This window comes from Ovis aries, chromosome 18 (genome assembly GCF_016772045.2).
Source record: "Ovis aries strain OAR_USU_Benz2616 breed Rambouillet chromosome 18, ARS-UI_Ramb_v3.0, whole genome shotgun sequence".
NCBI classification, from domain to species: domain Eukaryota; kingdom Metazoa; phylum Chordata; class Mammalia; order Artiodactyla; family Bovidae; genus Ovis; species Ovis aries.
In genome coordinates, this window is record NC_056071.1 from 20,214,882 (window position 1) to 20,239,538 (window position 24,657).

Genomic DNA, 24,657 nt, shown 5'->3' on the forward strand with positions numbered 1-24,657 from the left:
GTATGTATATATGCATATCTATCTACGTAATAGTTGTTTTTAAAGGTATTTTAAAATATCAGAGCTGCTGACAATCCATCATCGCGGCTAATTAAAAATCAGTTTGAGTCTGGGCTTTGAAAATGCGGGAGTCAGACACTGAGAAACGAATGACCGAGGATGGTTTTCTTCTCTCCCCACCGCAGGAGGGTTCTCCAACCCCAGGATCTCCTGCCCCGAGGGTTGAGGATGAGAATCTGGCACCGGAATCTGAAGTAGGGGTGGGAGCGGGGGACCCATCTCGGATGCCTCTCCTCAGCTTCCTGCTCGCCCAAGGGCCCAAGGAACGAGTCAGAGCCAGCGACTCCAGAGCAGGTATGGGCGGCCTCGCCGGCCCTAGGGGCTCCTCGCGCAAGCCTTTTGCCCCGCCCCTCCACCGACTCGTCTGGAGCCTGGCTCCTGCCCTCTCAGGGGTTCCAAGAGAACTTGAGTTGGAGTGGTGAAGCCACTCGTTTCCATTTATAAACTCTTTGGAGCCAAAACATCAGCCCCTTGCGGCGGGGGAGGGGGGGCGGAAATGTGGATTTCTTTGGGGCGTCTGTAAATCCTGGACGCATTGCTGCATTTTTATCTAATTCAATCCTCATGCTCATCTAAGGAGTCTTTTTCTCTTCATTTAAAGATGAAGGAGCAGTCGTTCCCAAGTTCCTTTACAAGTTTCTGAAATGGGGTTCTGGAGCCCCTGGAAGTGAGAGGAACTTAAGGTAACTCTGGCTCAGGGTGAACATTTCCCTTCATCTTGAGTCTTGGTCAGAGGAGCCAGAGCGGGATCCTAGACAGAGTAGGTCATCTCCAGGGCCTCACTTTTCCCATCTGTAAAATAAATGTGAATATGTCTGCCTAGTCCTCAATGGGGGTCACAGAGATCTAGAGAGATACTAGGAAATGAACTAGTTGGGGTGAGGGAAGTCTCTCTTAGCTCTAAGATTCTCCTCAGGCACTTCGCATTCTGGAGGGCACCCACATTTTAATGAGTCATTGGGGCTGTGGTAAAAGGCTTACTTTATCTCAGTGACTCCTGATAGTAGCTCCCTGGGAGGAACCACATTCATCCCATTTCACAGTTGGGCAAACCGAGGCTGCGAGCAGTAAAATGAAAAGGGACTTGCCCAAGGTCACCTAGTGAGTGAGCAAAAAGAGAAGGAGCTGGAGTTTGAATGAGGTCTCAGTCTGGCTACCTTTTCACACCAAGATACCTGCTGCCAGCTACCTCCCCACTTCCATATCCACCTCATTTTCTCATAGGGGCAGGATGGTTCTGAGGTTGAGACACTTAAGCCCTGGTCTTCTTGGAGACTGGCAGGCCTAAAGACTGAGCCCTTTCAAAGTGTGGGGAGGCTCCTAGAGGACTTCTGGGCCTCACTCCGGAGGGAAGGGAAGGAGAAAGGGGGAAGTGGGCGAGGTAACTGTGTGGACTTGGGCAGTGGCAGATAAGACTGAAGAGCCAGACTGATGCAGGATTAGCAGTGTGGGGCCAATTCCAGATGCCAGTTTGGCTCCCGCTGTAGTTTGCCAGTAAACCTAAGGCTAGAGTCTGACTCTCTGCTCCCTTATCCCTCAGGGAAGCTCAGAGATAGCTCCTCTGTGGGGAGAAAAACGGTTTCTGAAATGAAAACCCCATTTCAGAGAGGGAAATCTTGCAGTCCCTCTTGTCTTCCCTGATCCAGCAAGACTGTGTCTTTGTGATTGCCTGAGTCAGCACAGCAAGGTCCCTTTGGTCTGCTGACCCCAAGTCATGCACACCAACTCCATGAAAAGGAATTCTGCCAATCTCCAAATAAAAAAACCAAACCAGTTCAAGCACATTGAGAGAAACTAGACTTGGTTAGAGCCCAGCAAAGGGAAGGGCAGAAATGGGATCCCTAACTCTTGCCGTCTCATCCTGGAGAAACTGCTATTGGAGGGAGAAAATCTGTACTGTGCCTGAAACAATTCAGATTGATTGTCCAACTCTCAGAGCAGCAGTTAGTTACCTGGAGCTTTGTCAGCAGCGACGTGACACAGTGGTGTAGGAGACCAGGAACTTCCCGGGGAAACACCCCAGGTTAGGTTTCCAACAGCTCCTTCCCTCAAGGGAAGATTCAGCTTCATTTTAAATTCTCAAGTCAGGGAAATGAACTCCAAGCCTGTGCAGACACTCCAGGCAGCCGCATCCACTGGTGCCCAGAGTCCTTGAGTAGTGGACTCGTTAGCCCTGGCAGCAGCCTTGTGGTGTGGAGTGACGGTGTTATCACCTCCATTTTAGAGTGTAGCAAACGGAGTTTCCACAGGAATGATGTTCACCTAAGCCCAGTTCAGGGCCAGTTCCCCTAGCTACCGGCCTCAACGTCGGGCGCTGGGAGAGGGCTGAACCCCGAGGCTACCAGTTCTGAGGATGGGGCAGGAGCTGTCCACCCAGTGGTGCTGAAACACAGACCGCCTCTGCTGGGTTCACCCACACCCTGGCCTGCCTTCCAGCCTCTGAGACTGGCTCCTCCCTAGGGAATTGAGGTGGGGGATTCTTCATCTAAGGAAGGTAATGCACACCATTATCATCTTGCCACCAAACCTCGATAGCTACCTAACAGATCTCACTGCTTCCAGTTTGGCCCCCTTGATTCATTCCCCACTCAGTACCTAAGGAAGTTTTTTTTAAGAGGCAGATCTCATCATATTTAAAACCTTTCAATGATCTCCCATATAGTTCAGAGTAAAACTTAAATGTTCTTGTTACAGCCAAGAGACCTCTCCTTTCTTTCAATATTCTAGGCCCTGCCTACTTCTCCCACCTTAAACACCTGTGAGGATAGTGGAGGTAGGTGAGAATTGGCTTATTGCTCATTTATTTTGAAGACAAAATTGCTATGATTTGCTGAGGGACTGGAGGTGGGGTGTGAAAGAAATAGTGGAATCAAGGATGATCACAGGGATTTTATCTGATCTCCTAAAAGGATAAGGCTTCTATTTCCTAAACTGAGATGACAGAAGGAGGAGCAGAACCTGGGGGATGAGGATATCAGCTTGAGATCAAACCAGTAAAGCCTAAAGGAAATCAGCCCTCAATATTCATTGGAAGGACTGATACTGAAACTCCAATACTCTGGCCACCTGATACAAACAGCCACTCATTGGGAAAGATCCTAATGCTAGGAAAGATTGAAGGCAAAAGGGGAAGGGGGTGGCAGAGGATGAGATGGTTAGATAACATCACCGGCTCGATGGACGTGAATTTGAGCAAACTCTGGGAGATACTGGAGGACAGAGGAGCCTGGCGTGCTGCAGTCTATGGGGTTGCAAAAAGCTGGATACGACTGAGTGACTGAACAACAACATATCAGCTTGGGAATTCCCCGGTGGTCCAGTGGTTAGGATTCCATGCTTTCACTGCCAAGGGCCTGGGTTCAGTCCCTGGTCAGTGAACTAAGATTCCACAACCCACAAGTGGTGCCACTGGGAAAAAAAATAAAAAGATAGCTTGACTCTGGACATGTTAAGTCTGAGAGGTCTATCAGATAGTTGGGTGGGGGAAAGGTCCCATAGGCAACTAGACTTATAGGCATGGCGTTCAGGAGAAAGGTCCAGGCTGGAATTTTAAATCTGAAAGTTGTTACCTTATAGGTCTTATTTAAAACTACAAGGCAAGATGAGAATACTAGGGAGTGAGTGTAGAAAGAAAAATAATTGCTCTAGGAGCTGAACACTGGGATACTTTGAGAGGAGGAAGATGAGAATCAGTAAAAGAAACCAAAAGGGAGAGTCTTTGAGTAGGAGGAGAATAAGAAAGTGGTATCCTTGAGGTCTGGGGAATGATACCTTAAGAAGGAAACAGAGATTGAAAGTGTCTATATACTGACAGGCCAAGTACAGTGACTGAGAACTGACTTTTGTATATATCCCCAAAGAGATCCTTTTTGAGAAAAGGGGGTCTAAGTTGGTATGCAGAGGGAAGACCAGGAGAGTAAGAGGAAATGGTAGCTGGCACTGACATGGCCAGACAGGCTAAGGAGGAGGGAAATGGAGCTGGCAGGGAGGCCAAAGGGAAGGAACCCCAAGAGGTGGTCAAACCCTGGGCCAAATATTTTCAGCCAGGTAAGTGTCCCATTGGCAGACCATGCCCTCACCTTCTATATGCCTCTAAAATTGGCTCAGAACCTACCTAAGCCTTAGTAAGACATTCAGGGCACACATGTTTGGGAGAGTTTTCATTTCCCTCTTCTTTTTCATTTGAAGTCAAGATCCTAGCTGATGAAATGGTTTGACATCCAACCTTCTGGGATCAGAGCTTCACAGCGCTTTAACCTCATAAAGACGAGATTGGGGTGGGCACTGGGAGCATCAGGGCATATTCCTTCTTCTCTCCAACCTGTGAATCTGAGTCTGAGTGGCCTTGGACCACATACCCTTTGGCAGGCCCCATGCCTAGACCTGAGGCTCTCTGAGCCGCCTTTCTTGTTCAGCCTCCCTTCAGGAGGCAGTATACATCTCTTTTTGCCTTATTTTTCAAGTTGGGAAAGAAATAATGCCCCCAGATGTGGTCAGGCTTTGTTTGGTCTCTTATTTAGGCGGATGGTAGCAGGTTTTACTCTCTGGGACCCTGGGCTCAGTGAGAGTCCTGAGAACTTAGGATTGCAGTGATCCCTGAGCAGCCTTGATGAGCAGCCCTGAGAAGCAGAGGGGGCCTCTCTCACTCAGAGCTCATTTTTGGAATGATGGCTGTGACTGTCTAGTGAGGGCACGTGATGCCCTAAGTCTCAAGTACCAAAGATGGAGACAAGGACCAACCTCATGCTCTTGGTATCCAGGTGCAGAAGTGGAGCAGACGAATTCAAGTGGGTTCCCTCAGGTGCTCCTCTGCCTCCATAGCCTCTCTTGAGTGGCTCTGTGTCCCCTCATGAAGTCATAGGAGAACTGCAGAGCCAGACCAAGTGCAGGTCCCAGGCCCCATGGTGTGTGTGTGTGTGTGTGTGTGTGTGTGTGTGTGTGTGTGTGTGTGTCTTTCTGGGGCTGCCAACGTTGCAACTGAGAGACTGGACCCCTGGGTACCCCCTGCCCATTTAGCCCCTTTATGAACCACACCTCCTGGCATGATGCCCCCAAGACTGCCCCCTTGTCCCATAAAACACCCAAATGCAGGCTAAACCTAGTAATACAAGTGTGGTATGGGCACCGATGGTATGCCTCTGTGTGTGACCTTGGGCAAGTTACTGCCTGTCTTCAGGTCTCAGTTTTTTCTTTTTCTTTTTTTTTTAAATTTAGCTGCACTGAGTCTTAGTTATTGCATGTGGGATCTAGTTCCTTGATCAGGGATCAAACCCTGTCCCCCAGTCTAGGGAGCATAGAGTCTTAGCCATTGGACCACCAGGGAAGTCCTGGGTCTCAGTTTTCTCATCTGTCAAATGAGGTCACAAGAACTAATTAGAACCCATAACCTTTTCTCATCTCACAGACTCAAGGATAGCCCCAGCTTGCCACCTGCTGCACATGTAAGGCTGCCGTACCTCCAGGTCAGGCCCCACGTTAGCCCTGGACAGCAGACTTCCTTTTCCTTCTCTAGCCTGTGTCTGAAGGCACAGCCTTTCCTTTCTGTCCTTCTCACCCCTTCCTCTCTGACCCTGGAAATCTCCAGAGAGGAGGTAATCATCTAACTAAATGAAGATGAGAGAAAATGGCATTCCAAGCCTGGGCACAGGGGTAGAATCACGGAAGCACGGCTGATTTAGAGAAGGCCAGTGGTCCAGAGTAGCTAGGATGAAGGGTCAGTGGGAAGTAATGAAGTTGGATCCAGCAGGACTTTACAACTCATGCTTGTACATTTGGAGCTCATGTTAAAGACAGCAGGGAGACACTGTCTTTAGGATTTAGACATGGTCAGAAATTTTAGTTTAGAAATATTACTCAGAGTGGTGTGAAGAACTTGAAGATTTATGGCAAAGCCTGGGTTGTCTCCATTTCCCCCTGCACACCCAAAAGGAAGACTGTACTTTCAGCCTGTCTTGGGGTTAGGAATGAGCATGTGATTGAATTTTGGCCAATTGGGTGTAAGCAGAAGTATCCTGTGCATGGTCCAGGGAGTGTTTCTGGTGGGAGGGAAAGTGCCTGTTAACCTCTACAGCTTTCTTCTGGCTGGAATGTGCCTCAGTGGATGGGTCTCTGGACCTGCTCTGGTTAGGCTGGCGGAAGCATGTTTAGGGGCAAGGCCAGGGCAAGGCCAGGGCAAGATGGTGGCTCTCATCTTTGGTCCACAGCTATATTGTGCTCTTCCAGTGTGTTCTCCCATAGCTGCCTGAGCCTTTCACCCACCCACCCTAAAATGGGTGACTGCGGTGCCATCTGCACGGCTTCTTTTTCCCCCATGTTCCCGACTGTTAGCCCTATCCTGGAGGAGGTCTTTCTCAGGGCCATCACCACATTTGGACAGCTGAGACCACTTAGTTCACTTAGTGAAACAGTAACAGCTAATTTTCACTGAACGCTTACTGTGGGCAGGCACTGGGCTCGGGGCTTTGCACAGATGATCACATTTATTATTTCTTGACCTTTGTGGCATCTTGCTTCTGAAATCACACCAGGGTAAAGACAACAGGAAGGTTCTGATGGAGTCAGGAGTCATTACTGAACAGAACTGATGAGGCTGTTCAGGCTGCAACCCCCGGACCCACTTGAATCCCCCTTCCTCTTCTAGATGAGGAATCAAGCTCAGAGATGTGAACCCAGTGGCTCAAGATCACACCTCTGCAAAGCAGTAGACAGGAAACCTCAGATATTTATTGTGCTCAAGAGAAGCAGATGACCCTATGAACTTCATCTCCAGTGGGAGGATTCCAAGGGTGGCTCTAGAGTCTGTGTTTACATCTCAGCTCTGCCACTTACTGGCTGACTCTCTCTGTGCCTCCATTTCCGCATCTGGAAAAAGGTGGGTGGTCATACTGCAATCCTCATAGGATTACTCTGAAGAGATAATGCAGGGCTTCCCTGATGGTCCAGTGGTTAAGAATCTGCCTGCCGCCAGTGCAGAGGACACAGGTTCAATCCCTGGTCTGGGAAGATCTCACGTAGCATGGAGCAACGGAGCCTGTGAGCCACTACTGAAGCCCGCATGCCCACAGCCCATGCTCCACAACAAGAGAAGCCACCACAATGAGAAGCCCATGCACCGCAAGGAAGAGTACCCCCCACCACAGCTGGAGAAAGTCCATGCACTGCAAGGAAGACCCAGAACAGCCAAAAATAAATCTTTCAGGAGATAATGCACATTATCTTAGCATTGTAGCTCTTATCATTTCTATGATTATTATTATTACTAGTATTATCATGGATCTAAGCCCCTCCCCTGACCTTGTCAGGTAGTCAGGAAACAGACAGGAAAACCAGGGCTGAGAATTTTCTGCCCCATCACCTGTGCCGGAGGCCAAAGGACAGAGGAGGGGCCACGTGACTGCCTGGGCTGGCGGGCAATTTACTGGAGGAGTTCATTTGGTGACTCTGACTCAGAGTTAATTAAAGATGGCCGCTAGGGGTCATTGCCATGGTGACAATTAGGCCTGGAAGGAGCCTCATTAAGGTGTGGTTTTAACAAGGCCTATTGTTTTTAACACAAGATCTCGTGAAAGAGGAGTCTTAAGGCTGCTTCCCCTTATGCCTTTCTGTGTTTCGGATCCATTTCTGGAGAATCTCTTGAGAATGAACAAGACGGAATTCTTGGGTTCAGTCCCTCGAGAAAATCAACAAGTTTCTTTCCCCTGGTTCTGCTCTGCATCTGAAAGGAGGTCTGGGCGGCTGAGGTTCAAGGATGGAGGGGAGGGTAGAGACCATGAGGCCTGAGCAGGAGGTGAAGAAGGAGGATTTTATTTAAAATGGAGCTGGAAGCCTTTCCAGGAACTTAGAAAAGTGAGGGAGGTTGGTGTGGATGGAAACAATGGTGGAGGAGCTCCAAGCCTGTTTCTCCAGAGTTGAGAAAGGGAGGGAAGGAAGGAAGAGAGACTTCACTTTAAAAAAATTGTATTATTATTTTTAAAAATATTTCTTTATTTTTGTGGCTATGCTGGGTCTCCGTTGCAGCACACGGAGTCTTTGAGTTTCAGCATGAGGAGCCTTCAGTTGGGGCATGTGAAAACAAACCCTTAGTTGTGGCATGTGGGGTCTTCCTTCTTCCTTGCAGCATGTGGGATCTAGTTCCCTGACTAGGCATGGACCCCGAGCCCCCTTCTTCGCGGGCTTGGAGCCTTAGCCACTGGACCACCAGCGAAGTCCGAGGCAGGCCTCACTTAATTCTGAGCACTTTAGAAATGTATGTATTTTTTCTTATTTCCATAGTAATATATATGCTTGGGGCTTCCCAGGTGGTACTAGTGGTAAAGAACTCGCCTGCCAATTCAGGAGACATAAGAGACGTGGGTTCAATCCATGGATGGAGAACATCCCCTGGAGGAGGGCATGGTGACCCACTCTAGTATTCTTGCTTAGAGAATCCCCATGGACAGAGAAGCCAGGCAGGCTACAGTCCACATAGAGTCAGACATGACTGAAGTGATTTAGCAGCATATATGCTTATTGAAAAGACTCTGATGCTGGGAGGGACTGGGGGCAGGAGGAAAAGGGGATGACAGAGGATGAGATGGCTGGATGGCAACACCGACTTGATGGACGTGAATTTGAGTGAACTCCGGGAGATGGTGATGGACAGGGAGGCCTGGCGTGCTGCGATTCATGGGGTCACAAAGAGTTGGACATGACTGAACGACTGAACTGACTGAACTGATGCTTATTGAGAAACATTGGAACTTTCAGAAAAGCACAAAAAAGAAAATATCCCCTGCAGTCCTGCCCACAGACTTAATAACTGTTAATGCTTTTGGTAAGATGAGCTGAGCAGAGGCGACAGGGAGCTGAACTGAGGGAAGCAGGGGGGGAGGTATATTTTTATATTTATCCTCTTTTCTACTGTTTGAATTTTTATCAGGAGAATGTCAAATAAAACTAAGTTAAAATAGCACACAGTGCAACACTTTGCTGTACACTGAGATACAGTGTACATTTTTCTCTACAAAAATAGGGGTCATATTGTACCTACGATTTTGAAATCTAAATTTATCACTTCGGATAACAAGGTATCTTGGATGTTTATCTAGGATGTTTTGTTTTTTTCCTGATTTTTTTTTTTTAAAGCACATTGTGAAATATACCATCTGTACAAAGGGTAGACAGAAAAGGTGAGTTTCCTACCTGGTTCCCCAACCCTTGGTTCCCCACTCCAGTGGCAATTACTGACACCAGTTTCCTTTGTATCTGTTCAGAGACATTCTAGGGCTTCCCTGGTGGCTCAGGTGGTAAAGAATCCACCTGTAATGCAGGAGACCTGGGTTCAATCCCTGGATGAGGAAGATCCCCTGGAGAAGGAAAAGACAACCTACTCCAGTGTTCTCACCTGGAGAATTCCATGGACAGAGCAGCCTGGCAGGCTACAATCCATGGGGCCACAAAGAGTCGGACACCACTGAGCGACTAACCATTTTGTGCAGGGCATCAATACGGTCAAGGGGAGGCCATCGAGGACTGGGAGGCCGAGGAGCCGAGGTCGGTCCCGGTGCTGCAGCTAACTGCATACCCTGGAGGTATGGAATGGAGTCAGGTCCCACAAGGCTCCCACTGGGCATCCCTTCCCCCCACTTATCAAACCTATTAACATGCACTCACATTGAACATAATTTACTTTATGAGTAAATTGGCTGGTTGGCACTAGTTCCATTCTACAGACACCTAAACATTTGTTTATTTGGATGTTGTAGTTTTCTTTTAAAAAGCAATACTTTAGGGGTTATCCTGCTGGTCCAGTGGTTAAGACTTCACCTTCCAATGCAGGGCGTATGTATGAGTTCAATCCCTGGTCAGGGGGCTAAGATCCAATAAGATTCGTGGTCAGAAAACCAAAACAACATTAAAAAAAAAAAGAAGCCATATTATAACACGTTCAATAAAGATTTTTTTAAAAAGCAGTATATTCTTCTTTTCATGCCCCCTCCCTTTTTTTGTAGCTATATAAAAGCTGATAAACTGAACTCTGTGCCTGTTGCTAAGCTGGAGCCCCCAGCCTTGCACTCACTCCCACCCGAAGCCCGGCCCAGGCCTCCTCCATCTCATCAGGCCCAGTGCACAGTCTCCTGCCCTTCTCTCTGCCTCCAGTCTCTGTCTCTGTAACTTGTGCTACTCAACATAGCCAAAGTGATCTTTTAAAATTTTAAGTAATTAATTTTGGTTGTGCTGGGTCTTCACTGTTGTTCGAGCTTTTCTCCAGTTGTGGCAAGCAGGGGGCAACTCTCTAGTTGTGGTGGTGCTGCTGCTAAGTCGCTTCAGTTGTGTCCGACTCTGTGTGACCCCATAGACGGCAGCTCACCAGGCTTCTCTGTCCCTGGGATTCTCCGGGCAAGAACACTGGAGTGGGCTGCCATTGCCTTCTCCAATGCATGAAAAGTGAAAAGTGAAAGTGAAGTTGCTCAGTCGTGTCCGACTCTTCATGACCCCATGGACTGCAGCCCACCAGGCTCCTCCATCCATGGGATTTTCCAGGCAAGAGTACTGGAGTGGGGTGCCATCACCTTCTCCAAGTTGTGGTGATAGGGCTGTTCATTGCAGTGGCTTCTCTTATTGCTAGGCATGGACTCTAGGCAACTACTGAAGCCTAGGAGCTTCAGTATTTGCAGTTCCCGGGCTCCAGGGCACTGGCTCAATAGCTGTGGTGCACAGGCTTAGTTGCTCCAAGGCATGTGGGATCTTCCCAGACCAGGGATTAAATCTGGCTCTCCTTCACTGGCAAGTGGATTCTTCAGTGCTGAGCTACCAGGGAAGCCCCGTGATCTGTTTTTAATTATAAAGACTTTATAATCTTCAATTTAATAATTTTTATTTTTCAGAAAAATGATTCATTCACATGGCTCAAAATTCAATACTAATACACACAGAGAAGATTTCCATCCCACCCCTGTGCCCAGCCCCCAGTCTCACTCCCAGAAGAAACTAATGTCTATCATTGTTGTGTATCTTTGGGATAAATTCTGTGAATACTCAGGAGTGTATGTGTGCATACTCTTTATATTTGCAGCCACTTCTTTTCTTAAAAAAAAAATACAAATAACAGCAGGATACTTTTCTAAGTGTACCTCCAACCGGACCTTTTTGTGGCTTCCTAGAGTCCTACCTGGTAAAGCCCAAACTCTTTAGGCTGGGATTAAAAGCACTGTGGTGTTGGAGAAGACTCTTGAGTTCCTTGGACTGCAAGGAGATCCAACCAGTCAATCCTAAAGGAAATCAGTCCTGAATATTCATTGGAAAGACTGATGCTGAAGCTGAAACTCCAATACTTTGGCCACCTGATTCGAAGAACTGCCTCATTTGAAAAAAACCCTAATGCTGGGAAAGATTGACGGTGGGAGGAGAAGGGGACAACAGAGGATGAGATGGTTGGATGGCACCACCGACTCAATGGACATGAGTTTGGGTAGACTCCGGGAGTTGTTGATGGACAGGGAGGCCTGGCGTGCTACAGTCCATGGGGTTGCAAAGAGTCGGACACGACTGAGCAACTGAACTGAATTAAACTGAAATGAAAAGCACTCAGCGACCAGTCCTTCTGCTGGCCGCTCCCCTCTGCCCTCGATCACCTCCAGGCCTGTGCACACCTCTGCCTCGACTCGGAGCACCCTTCCCCTGCTCCCGGCTCTTCCTGCTGTTCCTCAAGGTTCAGTTTCCCCGGTTACACTGGCACTTTCTGACTGGCGATGTCGCTCCTGCCTGTGTGCGCAGACAGCGCCCGTGACTGGCACCACTGACGCCAGGTTGTGCGATGCTCCGGGACAAGAGACGGTACCTTACTTATCCGGAAACCCCGAGATCCGGGCACGAGGCCTGGCACAGAGAGGGTGCTCCCTCCGCAAGCGTTGCCCAGTGGGTTCGGAAGGGGCGGATAGGTGGGGATCGCTTTGCTACAGCGGCACCTCGTGGTAGACCTCGGAAGTGCATCAGGAATGGGACCTTGGGGCTAGGTGCGGGGGTTTCCCTGGCTTCAGGCGTCCTCTCCGGTCCCAGCCGGAGGCGCTCTCTCGCCGGTCCACTCCAGACCTCACCTTGCCCAACGGCAGCGCTCAACCTGGGCCGAACCGAGGCGGGGACAAGTGACCCACCTTTCCATCATGGGGTTTGCTGTCCGCTAAGGAGATCTGTGTACAGCATGATCTTTGGTTTTGGGCACTTAGCAGGGAGGGAAGGAGAGAGAAGGAGGGAAGGAGAGAGAGGAGAGAGGGACAATATGTCTATGGTGTAGTTGTCTGTTTCACGGTGTAGCTGGCATATAGGCTGAGCCGATGCTTAACACCACTCCTCCTCTACAAGACAAAATTATGAGCAGTAACGACCATGAAATGAATAACAATGAATAAATGGCAGGCAGCCAAAATTTTCTTTTGACTGAATTTTGTATATAAATTCATGTCATTTCAAAAATAAAATTAAAATGCAATAATTATTATAGTACAAAAAATGGAAAAGTGGATACATACTTCTTAAATTATATTTTTTTAAATATACTGGTCTATCTCAATAATGAATACAATTACCTTAAAATTAAATCAGAATAAAAGACTAACAATTTTAAAAGAAGAAACTTTAATTCTAAACAGACTGTTCAAATTCAGTGAAATATTTCCCAGTGGAAATTCACACTTTCCTAACAAAATTATTATGGTCTCACAACTCACATTTTGATTCATTGTTTTAAATACTAATAAAACGAAGAAATTCAAATCTGTTCCTACAACTTCGCCATCACAGAGCCTAGGGCTTGGAGACACGAACTGCACCTGAAAACAGTTGATTCCAAACACCAGAACTGAATGTGGGGTCAACTGTGTTGTGTGGACATGGGACTTGTTGGGATTAACTTCCATACAGAACACAGAATTAGTTAATAAAAATGTGCTGACCTGAAGCTTGCTGCTGCTGCTGCTTAGTCGCTTCAGTCGTGTCTAACTCTGCGCGACCCCATGGACTGCAGCCTGCCAGGCTCCTCTGTGCATGGGATTCTCCAGGCAAGAATACTGGAGTGGGTTGCCTTGCCCTCCTCCAAGGGATCTTCCCAATCCAGGGATTGAACCCGGATCTTCTGCATTGCAGGCAGATTCTTTACTGCTGAGCCACCAGGGAAGCCCGACTTGAAGCCTACATATTTATTATAAGAGTCAACAGGTTAAGACACAAAAGGACGCGTGTTACATGATTGCACTTGTATGAGAAACTGAGAATAGGCCATTCATAGGAACAGGAAGTAGAGAGAGATTACCAGGGGCCGGGGGAGGGGGAATGGAAGTTGTTTAATGGGTGCAAGGTTTCTGACGGGGATGACGAAGAAGTTCTGGAAACAGTGGTGATGGTTATACATCGTTGTGAGTGTACTTAATGCCATTGACGTGTTCGCTTAAAAATGGTTAAAACAGTCACGATAAACAACAACAAATGGTTCATTTCATGTTTTGTATATTTTCGGTTCAGTCCTCAGTCGTGCCCAACTCTTTGCGACCGCATGGACTGCAGCACGCCAGGCCTCCGTGTCTATCACCAACTTCCGGAGCTTGCCCAAACTCATGTCCTTCGAGTCAGTGATACCATCCAACCATCTCATCCTGTCATCCCCAGCCTTCTCCTCCAGCCTGCAATCTTTCCCAGAATCAGGGTCTTTTCCAAGGAGTCAGTTCTTCGCATCAGGTGGCCAAAGTACTGGAGTTTCATCTTCAGCATCAGTCTTTCCAATGAATATTCAGGACTGATTTCCTTTAGGATTGACTGGTTGGATCTCCTTGCAGTCCATGGGACTCGCAAGAGTCTTCTCTAACACCACAGTTGTTTTTTTCACACAGCTGTTTGTGTATTTTACCACAACAAAAATCACCTGAAAAAAATCTAACAGGTTAGAATTAACAAAATAATTTGGGGAGGGGAAAGGAATATCTTATCACTGACATGGTTAAAGAATTGCCAGTGCAAGGTGGGAAAAAGCAGACCCGAAGGTGTGTTTTTACTATTGTTTTCAAGTTCTCTGCAGACAAGGTATTTGCCTGCCCCCAGGCTGGATCCCTTGGGACACCATGGGGGTGTTTATCTTTGTGGGTCCAAGGTGTGTTTGTCCCTCTTTTGTGTCTGAGTCCGTAGGGTGTTTGTCTTTAGGTTTCCAGTGTGTGTGTGTGTTTATGTCTCTTTGTGTGTATGTGTGTGTCTGTCCACAATGAAGTGATCAGGCACCCATCACAGTGCCTCTGATGAAGACGCAACAACTGCTGCACACTGTGTGCTTGTTTGCGGGCTCTCATCTTTGTGTCTCCAGGGTTCTGTCGATGGTGAGGTCTCGGCATGTCTGCACCTGAGTCGCATGTGTGGCAGGCACACAGTGCCTCCTCCATCTCTGCTCCTTCTCCCTGGCCTGGGGGTGTGGGTGGGGATGCCACAGTGGATGCGTTCACAGAGAAGGCTGTTGGTGCCCCCTAGTTTTCCAGCTCAGGGCTCCCCCAGAGTTGGACTGATGTGGGAGGGCACCCCACAGCCTGGTTTTCCTAAAAAGCCACACCAAAACGTCTCTGACATTTTGTCTGAGAGTGTCTATACCTAGTGACTGCCAGTCCTTCCACAGTTCCAGCTAGCCCTGCACTTGCTCATCCACGGATCCAAGTTGGGCTGTCAGGAGCGGACGGCAAATCGTGGCAGTGACCGAGCCCTCTGCAGGTCACCTCGGTCCACCCCTTACACGGAGCTGGGGCATGAGTCCTTAGAGAAAATAGTCTGGGAGCCATGTGGGACAGCAGTCTTGGGTCTGGAGACCCGCTCCATGCCCCTCCCCGGGGCCCATCGGTCACCTCCACCTTGCTAGGTCTGCGCTCCCCTACCTTCACAGCTTCCCAGGTGGGCTTGTCGTGAACAGCCCACCTGCCAATGCAGGAGACATAAGAGACGGTTTGATCCCTGGGTCTCGAAGATCCCCTGAAGAAGAAAATGGCAACGCACTCCAGTATTCTTGCCTGGAAAATTCCATGAACAGAGGAGTCTGCCAGGCTATAGTCCATGGGGTGGCAGAGTCAGACGCGACTGATGCAACTTAGGAAGCACCTTCAAAGCAGGCACAGTAGCTCCAGTTGGAATCTCTCCCTCCAAACACAGCCCTGAGCATGCTTCAATGCAAGCCCCTTTCAAGGCCAACAGGATGAGCCTTGTGAAAGGCCTTCAGAGCACAGATGAATAGGTAGGGGTGGGTGGGGGCTAGAGGCGGTGAGCCAGGGGGGCCTGGGGATCCTGTAGCTTTAGAGTCAGGAGGGAGCACAAAGGTGGGGGCTCACTTCCCTTTGCAGCTCCGAGGTTCCCAAGGTGGGGGGATGGGAAGCTCTGGCTTTCTGAACAGAGGTCAGCCCCTTGCCGCTGATGCTCTTTTGGGAGCCTTTGCTTTGGCCAACGGGGAAGAAAGGCTCCTTCTCTCTGGGAGGTAGCAGGCCTGGCACGGGGCTGCCTGGGAAACAGAGTCCAGTGTCTGGCTGCAATGGGCATTCAGAAGCTCAGGGCCTGGCAGCTCTGCCAGCTGCCGGGAAAGGGGGGCATTGTCCCATCCTCACAGGGGCTAACAGGGCCTTCCCTCCCCTGCTCTCGGGGGCCCAGTGGCCTCCCTACTCCCAGGGTACACTGGGACCCAGGGGTGCCCACCTTAGGCCACCAACACCTAGTTCTGACGGAGAGGGGCCTGGGGGAGTGGGCTGGGATTCCTGGTTGTCATCCAAGCGCTCAGGGATGGGGAGGAAGCGTTGTGGATTCAGAACCACCCTCCGAGCTACAAGATGGCCTGACTCGGGGCGGAGGGTATGTGTGGACCCCAAACAGCCAGGCCGTATGGCCTCTCCGATGCTCCTGGTGCCCCAGTTCCCATCAGCATTGTCTGGCCCCACTCTGAAATTCTGCCTGTGAACTCCCAAGCTAGCGAGAAGCCACTGAAATCCTTCATGAATCCAGAGCTCTGTGAAGGGCAGTCCTGTGCTCACTCGTGAGTTTAGGAAGCCCACTTCCAGATGAGGGAGACGCTGCCGCATCCGCAGGACGGCTCATGTGGGTCCTGCGCCCTCGGTGGAGACAACTTTACTGGGAGCTCTGCCTCTGGGGAGTGAGCAAAGCTGATGAAGTGTCTTCCATCCACTAAAAAACAGGTGGCTCTCAACTTCCCTGATGGTCCGAATGGCTACGAATCGGCCCTGCAAGGCAGGGGACGTGAGATTGATCCCTGAGTGGGGAGCGAAGATCTCACCTGCCATGGAGCAGCTAAACCCTTGTGCTATAACTACTGAACCTGTGTGCCACAACTAGAGAGTCCGTGCACCTCAACAAAAGACAGAGAATCTAGAAAGATGGTACCGATGAACCTGTTTGCAGGGCAGCAATAGAGACGCAGACACAGAGAAAGACTTGTGGACACGACGAGGGGAAGGAGAGGATGGGACAAATGGAGATGGTAGCAGGGAAATGTATATACTACCATACGTAAAATAGATAGCCAATAGGAATTTGCTGAATGACTCAGGGAGCTCAAACTGTTGCCCTGTGACAACCTAGAGGGATGGGATGGGTGGGAGGGAGGCTCAAGAGGGAGGGGACATATGTATACCCACGGCTGATTCATGTTGTTGCACAACAGAAGCCAACACAACATTGTAAAGCAACTAACCTTCAATTAAAAATAAAAAATTTTAAAAGGGCAGGTGAATACTGTAAAGGAACCCTATCACTTTCACCCAGATATACAACATTTGTTACTCAGATCATTGGAAGCCTTAGTCTGAGCACTGCTTTTGCTGTTTTTTCTTTTTTTTTTTTTTTACTGGTCCATGTCCTTTTATTACAATCCTGTTCTGTGTTCCAGAACGAATGGCTATTTAACACACAACCCAAAGCACTCTGAAAACTGATCTCAACTTTCCATTTCTTTCTCAGTACATTGAATCAAAAGGAAAAAAAAATTCAAAAAAATTGGATACACCTTTTTGAGAACTCATAACCATTCCACATTCAAACAGGGCCTAAGAAATATTAGCTGCCACTTATAGAGCATATTCTATGCATCGGGGCCTGATACCCATCATCTCGCATAATGCACGTTACATCCTACAAGCAGTGTTTCTGTCTAGAGATGGGTTATGAAGTCCACTGAGATCACAAAGCCAGAGCTGCAGAGCCTGGGCATGCTGCCCCTTGAATCCACACACTTGTGCAGCGCTTCCCATAGTCCCAGAACCCCAGCGTGATATTCCTGTATGAGAACTCAGCTGGCTAAGGACATGGCTCTTGCAAATACGACTGACTAGTGGGGAGGATGGCTCAGAAGAGGGGCTATCTCTAAGCCTCCTGTTTGCAAACCAGCGTCCCCTCGGGGGGTCCATCCCTCATCAGTGGCCTAGAGGCCTTTCTGAAGCCCACCCTCAACCCTCATCAGTCACCAGTTCCGGGCAGTGTCCTAGATAAGAGCAGCGTTTCAGCTCCCCCACTCACTCCTGGTGGGGACTCTTCTGGTACTTTCCAGGCTCCCTGGCCAGAGAGTGTGGGGGGTGTTCCTCCCAGCACAGCTGCCCAGGCTGTAGGGGGCTGGGGCCCAGCTGGCCCCCGGGGTGGGGTGGTGGGATGGGGGGAGGATGCCTGGGTGGGCGGCAAGTGAGAGCTGGCTTCCTGGGGCCTCCCCGGGTGCTGAGCAGCGTGGCCACTTCCGAAGGCCCCTTTGTTTGCCCCTTTATCCAGAAGAGTGGCTGCGATTGTATAGGGTACAAAGCCCCTGTGGGCCCTGACTTCCCACCCCTGCCTGTGGCCCAGCAGGAAGAGGGTTTCCCAGGCTCTCGTGAGTCAGCCGGAGACCCAGACCTTCTATTTCTGGGTCCAAGACCTGTTCATTCATCTAGCCTGCATCAGCTCCCCACCGCCCCCACCCTGAGTGCCCACCATTCACTGCAGCCAGGGGCTCCCTGCTCCTCCAGGGCTCATATCTGGACACACAGCATAACCAGTTCCTGTGCTAAACGCTGGGGGAGATTCCAGGAAGGTGCTGCTTTCTCTGTTCCCCTGCTGCAAAGCATTTTTGGAGGTTTGCTGAGATGCAGGCAGCCAAGGATGCACTGGGTATGGGCCTCCCAGAGGGGCAGCTGGAAAGTAGGGTGGGGTAGGGAAGTGGGCAGAGCACCTCTCTGTGGGCCCCTGCACCCACCATGAACACACGCTGCCCTGGGCCAAAGGAGGAACAGGGTGAAGAAAGCAAGAGGACGGCAGGAGATTGTGACCTCAGCCTCCACCCCCTCCTTAGCCCTTTAAGCACTGGTAGACTGAGCCTGGCCCCACACTATGGCGTTCAGTGCTCCCAGTGGTACCCTTTCCTGCAGACAACTAAGCCTGCGAGAAGGAAGGGACTTTCTCAAGGACTCACAGCTCAAAAGTGGCATTTAAGGCCATGGGTCTCTCATCCTTAAACTGTTAGTCACCCAGTGATGTCCAACTCTTTGTGACCCCTTGAACTGTAGCCCACCAGGCTCCTCTGTCCATGGGATTCTCCAGGCAAGAATACTGGATTGGGTAGCCTATCACTTCTCAAGGGGATCTTCCTGACCCAGGGATAGATATGGAGTCTCCTGCATTGCAGGAAGATTCTTTACCATCTGAGTTTAATCACGATTCAGGAAAGCGAGCAGGAGTGCCAAGCAGGGGAGGAAGTACACGACCATGGCCAAAGAGCCTGGTCTGGGACTGGCTGCTTCGGCCCCCTTTCTGCCCAGACTGCCCAGTCTCAGCTATCCCCTGGGAGTGGCCACCTTTGCCTAGTGGGAAGGTTCTGATCCTTCTAGGAAAGAGTCAGAAAAGCTCTTTACCCTTGTTTGATCTGTTGTCTTTCGGTCTGCCCCTGGCCTCCAAAGAAAGGACAAGGACCACCCTGGGCACATGTGCACATCCTGAGCGCACTCCAGAGGAAATAATAGCTTGCCTATGGGCCAGTGGCTCTCAGTTCAGTCGCTCAGTCGTGTCTGACTCTTTGAGACCCCATGGACTGCAGCATGCCAGGCTTCCCTGTCCATCACCAACTCCCAGAGCTTGCCCAAACTCATGTCCTTCAAGTCGGTGATGCCATCCAACCATCTCATCTCACCTGCTTTCCTCTAGGCCAGGGTAGGCAGTGACTCAAGGTTTATTACTGGAATCCAGAAGGGCCTCCCCAGCCCCAGGGACCAGACTCTGGACGTCAGCCTCTAGGATGAACCCGCCCTGCCCCGCCTCCCAAAAGCTGGAAACCCTTCAGGCATCCTGGGAACTAACTCATTCTTGGTCTCCTCTGAGGAGAAGGGAGCAGCCCAGCTGAAACTTCCTTCTCATTCCCCTGCCCGTCCCCCTCCCTCCTCCTTCCTCTGCCCTCCTTCTACTCTCCCATCTTTCTCTCCCCCTGCTTCTCATGCCTTTCTTCCTCTCCCTTTCCTTTCCCCCTTCCCACCCTCTCTTCCTCATCCCCTCTCTCCCACTCTTTTCCTCTCCTCCTCCTCTTCTCCACTCTCTCCTCCCACCTCCAAATCTCCCCAGGGACCCAGGACTTGAAGCTCATGAATGATGCAGTCAGCACAGCCTCCCCCTCATGAATCCAGAATGCCACAAACTGTAAAGCTCATACCAGAAGGAGGCCTTGGGTTTCTTTCCTCCAAGCCTCTCATTTTATGGATGGCCCAGAGAAGGGAAGCAATTTGTCCGAGGTCACAAAGCCCAGTGCACTAAAGTACTATGTGGCTCCACTTGTCCATGGGAATAAAAAGAGTCATCCTGGGACTTCCTTGGTGGCACAGTGGATAAGACTCTGCCTGCCAATGCAGGGGACACGGGTTTGATCTCTAATCTGGGAAGATTCCATGTGCCTCGGAGCAACCACGCCTGTGAGCCACAACTACTGAGCCAGAGTGCAGCAGCTCCTGAAGCCCGTGCACCTAGAACCTGTGCTCAAGAGACGCCACCGCAGTGAGAAGCCCGCACACCGTAACTGGACAGCAGCCCCCTCTCTCCATAACTCGAGGAAGCCCGAGTGCAGCAGTAAAGACCTAGCACAGCCAGAAATATACAAATCACTTAAAAAGAAAAAGAATCATGGTGCCACTATGAAATATTAGTTCTATTGCATGATAGCAACCCTTTAGAATAGATATCACTATTTCCTTTTAATATTTTGCACCAGGGAACTGAGAAGAATTACTTGTCCAAGGTCACACAGCTAGGAAGTAGAAGAGCAGAGAGTCAAGCCAGGTCTGCTCAAGCTCTGACCATCCATGAGGTCTGCTAGGGTCACCTGCTCCAGCTCTCTCCTGCTCTGGGCTCTTTGCTCACTGACACTCCCAGAGATTGTTGAGGCCAAGCAGGGGCCCCTGTGTAACGACAGACCCCCCCTCTGCCAGCCCATCCTGTGGCCCCATCACACACCTGGCCCCTCTCTGAGGTCCTGCCATCAGTTCAGCCCAAGGACTCTGTCCTGCCTGCCTGCTGCTGCTGCTAAGTCACTTCAGTCATGTCCCGCTCTGTGTGACTCCATAGACGGCAGCCTGCCAGGCTACCCCGTCCCTGGGATTCTGCAGGCAAGAATACTGGAGTGGGTTGCCATTTCCTTCTCCAGTGCATGAAAGTGAAAAGTGAAAGTGAAGTTGCTCAGTCATGTCCAACTCTTCGAGACCCCATGGACTGTAGCCCACCAGGCTTCTCCATCCATGGGATTTTCCAGGCAAGAGTACTGGAATGGGGTGCCATTGCCTTCTCCGCCTGCCTGCCTGCCTGGGGGCCTGCAAATGAGGGCAGAGGAGCATCCTGGGAGAACGGGGGTGGGGGCCTAGAGCACCTCCTCTTCCATCTGTCCGCCCACCCAGGAGCCCCTGAGATGTCACATGAATTCAATGTTGGCAGAAGCCCAGGGCTGAGGTGGGAGTGTAGCCACAGCTGTGGGGATGAGGCAGGGAAGGAGAGAGGCAGGTGTCCAGGGACACCCCCATCTGCTGGCTGCCCCATGGAGGAGAAGGGGGCCTGTCAGATGTGGGAGGACCAAGAGCTACCCCTTGATGAGTGGAGGTGCCAGCCAGAAAGAGGGCCTGACCTCAGCTGAGCCAGCTGGGGCGGAAAGAAGGCCTTAGGGATGAGGTAGCGTAGGTTCTTGCTCTTCACATGGCGTTTCCTGCATTCATAGGTCACAGGTCCCCTGGGTGTGGGGAATTAAGAGATCCAGGCAGCAGGGAGCCACTGCCGCTGGACTGCTGATGGGTGCAGAAGAGAAGGAAGAACGCTGGTCCATTTGACAGATGAGGAAACTGAGGCTCAGATAAGAGAAGGGAATTTTGTGGGTTCCAGCATGAGACTACAGGCACTCAGGGCTCTTGGTTCTTGGGGGAAAAGTTTCAGGGAGAGCCACCAGGAGATCCCTTCTTTGTCCCAAACGGGGTCACCAGACCCAAGAGGGCTCAGAGTCGAGAGGAGGCTATCAGGAGACTGAGGGCAGGAGTTCCCTGGTGGTGCAGTGGTTAAGAATCTCCCTTGCAATGCAGGGGACGCAGGTTCAACCCTAGATCAGGAAACTAAGATCCCACATGCCTCAGAGGAATTAAGCCCTGCAACTCCTGAGCCCATGCGCCACAACTAGAGAGTCTATGCCCCACAATGAAAGATTCCGCAGGACAAAATGGATATCCCACGTGTCACAACTAAGACCAGATGCATTCAAATAAATTAATTAATTAAAAAAATTTTAAAAAGGAGACTGGGGGCAACTTTTCCCTGTGACAGGGTCTCAGGTTCAAACGCTCATGAGGTTCCCTGCAGCACTAGCGCTAACCTGGTGTCTCCATTTGAATTAAAAAAGAGGACCCCTTCCCCTAACACACCCAGACTTTCTGCACCCCAGAGCTGGGTGCTTCTGCTAACCTGGCCCCTCGCCACTCCCCTCTCTTCCCTTCTGAACATCAACCCTCTCCACTGAGTTTCCTCCCTCCCCTCCCCTCCCATTCTCTGAGCTCAGCTGTGCCCACATCCCCCTCGCCCCCAGAAGTCCAGACTCCCCTGCAGGGCTCACAGGGGCGGTTACTCTTAGGAGCTGCTGGCCCTCCCTCCATGTGCCCTTTCCAGCCGCCCTGAGCTGCAGGGAGCCTCGGCATCTGCTGCTTCTGGCCAGAACTCCATTCTTCCTTCTTGGCCCGGACTGCTCCTGGGCACTCACTGGGCTTAGAGGTCACTTCTTTTAGGAGGACTTCGGTGGCTGGGTTAGCTGCCCCTCCTGCCCAAGGGGCTCCAGGACCTTCTGAAACTAGTGCTGGCTCCTAGCCTTGTCAGAGGTGTGAGTCTCATCCTGTGAGCCTCTGGGCTACATCTGTAAAACGGACATTGTGCTCCTGCACTGGTTCCCCACATCCCGGTCTGAGGGGTTCAGACAAGATCCTTGAAGTGCACGTGCTTAGAAAATGGGACAGCTTCTTGCCAACAGAAAACAGAGTTTGTGATTAATAAAACCTACTGGCCCAGCATCTTCCCTGGTGCTTAGACTCTGTACTCCCAATGCAGCGGACCTGAGTTTGGTCCCTGGTCAGGGAACTAGATCCCACATGCCTTAACTAACAGTTTGCCTGCTTCGATGAAGATTGAATGTCATGAATACTGCAACTAAGACCTGGCACAGCCAAATAAATACATTAAAAAAACAAAAACAAAAAACCACTTAATTCTCTCTGGCTCCTGCTGCCTCCTCGTCCAGGGTCTGGAGCTCCCCAGACTGCTGGAGACAGAGGTGTTTGGGCTATCTTGGGGTCATCAGCTCCTTCTCTTTGCTGGGTCCCTTACATCTTTGTGAAGGTGGGTTGACAGCCTACCAGGAGACATAAGATAATGCTTTCTAGGCCCTGAGAGGCCCCTTGGAGGTCTGTGCCCTATAGCAGGGAGGATCAGTTTCCCCACCGTGTAGATAACAACCTGTTTTAGGGCTTGTCTTGAAGACCAAGGCGGAAGTGGGTTTAAAATTCAGCCTGCACCCAATCCCTGACCTGTGTGCCCTGCAATGGCCACATCTGCCCAGAGGAGGCACCTTTTCTTAATTTTCACACAAGACTTGTCTGGGCTGGCAGCTGGGATGGGGTGCAGGTCACATTAGGGGAGAGGCAACCAGGCATCTGAAGCCTTCCAGGACTCCCTGGGGCTAGAGCCCTTTTCAAGGCGTGGGTATTCAGCAGGTCTCCGAGGGAGGAGAGGGAAGGGTCCGTATGCCCAGTGTTCCACAAGAAGCCTGGGTCAGTGATGTGTGTGTGGAGGTGCCGTAGGTGGGCCCTGGGCTGTAATCCAAGATCCCCACGTGGTCTGAGCATCATCCACAGGGGTGGCTTCCTGATGCCAGGCCCTCCTCTCCATCCTCCAACTCTCCTCTCTTGGAAAGAACGAAACAGATAATGAAGTTCTTTTTTCCATCTCATTTGCCATTTCCTGGTCTAAGTAAGAAGTGTCAGGAGAATGACAAGCTAAAAGCTGCTGATTACTGTGGCTTTAAAGGCAGCAACCAGTGAAAGGAGCCAACATCAGGAATAATGTGGTCCAGCCGGTTTGGGGTGCCCAACCCTGCAATTAATCAGCATTGGAGTGGGGAGGGGGGAGTGGCTGGAGAAGATGGGTGAGGGTCTGTGTGTTTATCCCCAGGAGGTGGGGAACCTGGCAATTAAAGGGACAGACACTCTCCCTCTCCCGGGTGGTGATGGTGCCTGAGGATGGAGGAGGCAGGGGCCAAGTTAGAGTCATCATGAAACCAGTTTGGGTATTTTGAATTCAAACCCATATTGCAAGTCTGTGGCTTGGGTCTGCCCCAAACTTCCCCCAGAAATCCCTGAGATTATCATTCTATCCGATTTAGCGGCCTGCCCTCTGGGGGTCTAAATGTTAGACAGCTGAGGCTGATGGACACACACACACACACACTCAGAGGCATTTAATCAGTCTGGCAGGAGGGTCTGTTTGCAGAAGTGATTTCATTTATTTTATTCCCACTAGCAAGAAGGCTTGACAGGGAATAAGCCTGTCCTCTGGGTAGGCTGGTAAACTCTGTGACTTGTTTGCAAGGTTATTTTAAACGTATGGTGTCAGAGGAATAAGGCGAGCTTGGGGCCTAGATCCAGCTCACATTTATCCTTCTGGACTCACCTGAGTTATTAACTTTGATGGCGCTGGTGTTATCAGGCCTGTGATCGCCTGGATTCAGGTTTCTGGGATTCCTGTAGGTCGTCCTGCACTGGTGGAGCCCCTTTTGTTTCTTTTTTAAAGAAAAGTAATGTTTTAAACTTATTTTTACTTTTGGCCACACTGGGTCTTCGTTGCTGCACCCGGGCTTTCTCTAGTGGTGGCGAGCCAGGGCTGCTCTCTAGTTGAGGTGCACGGGGTCCTCATCGCAGTGGCTTCTCTTGTCGGGGAGCGCAGGCTGCGGCAGTTGCTGCTCAAGGGCTTGAGTTGCCCTGCGGCATGCGGAGTCTTCCCGGACCAGGGTTCGCACCCATGTCCCCTGCACTGGTAGGTGGATTCTTTTCACCCTGGACCACCTGAGAAGTCTGCCCCTTT

General features: G+C 50.5%; 1 long non-coding RNA gene across 4 annotated transcripts in view; it reads left to right on the top strand.

Moving 5' to 3' along the window:
* The window catches only part of LOC105603092 (uncharacterized), a 30,558-nt gene extending 17,564 nt beyond the window's left edge, over window positions 1–12,994 (top strand). The window contains exons 3-4 of one of the 4 annotated variants that reach the window (XR_009597079.1): window positions 186–9,629; window positions 10,926–12,994. This is a non-coding gene — a long non-coding RNA (uncharacterized LOC105603092). The other 3 variants (XR_009597078.1, XR_009597080.1, XR_009597081.1) reach the window with 3 other exon arrangements.
* The last annotated feature ends 11,663 nt before the right edge of the window (window positions 12,995–24,657 follow it).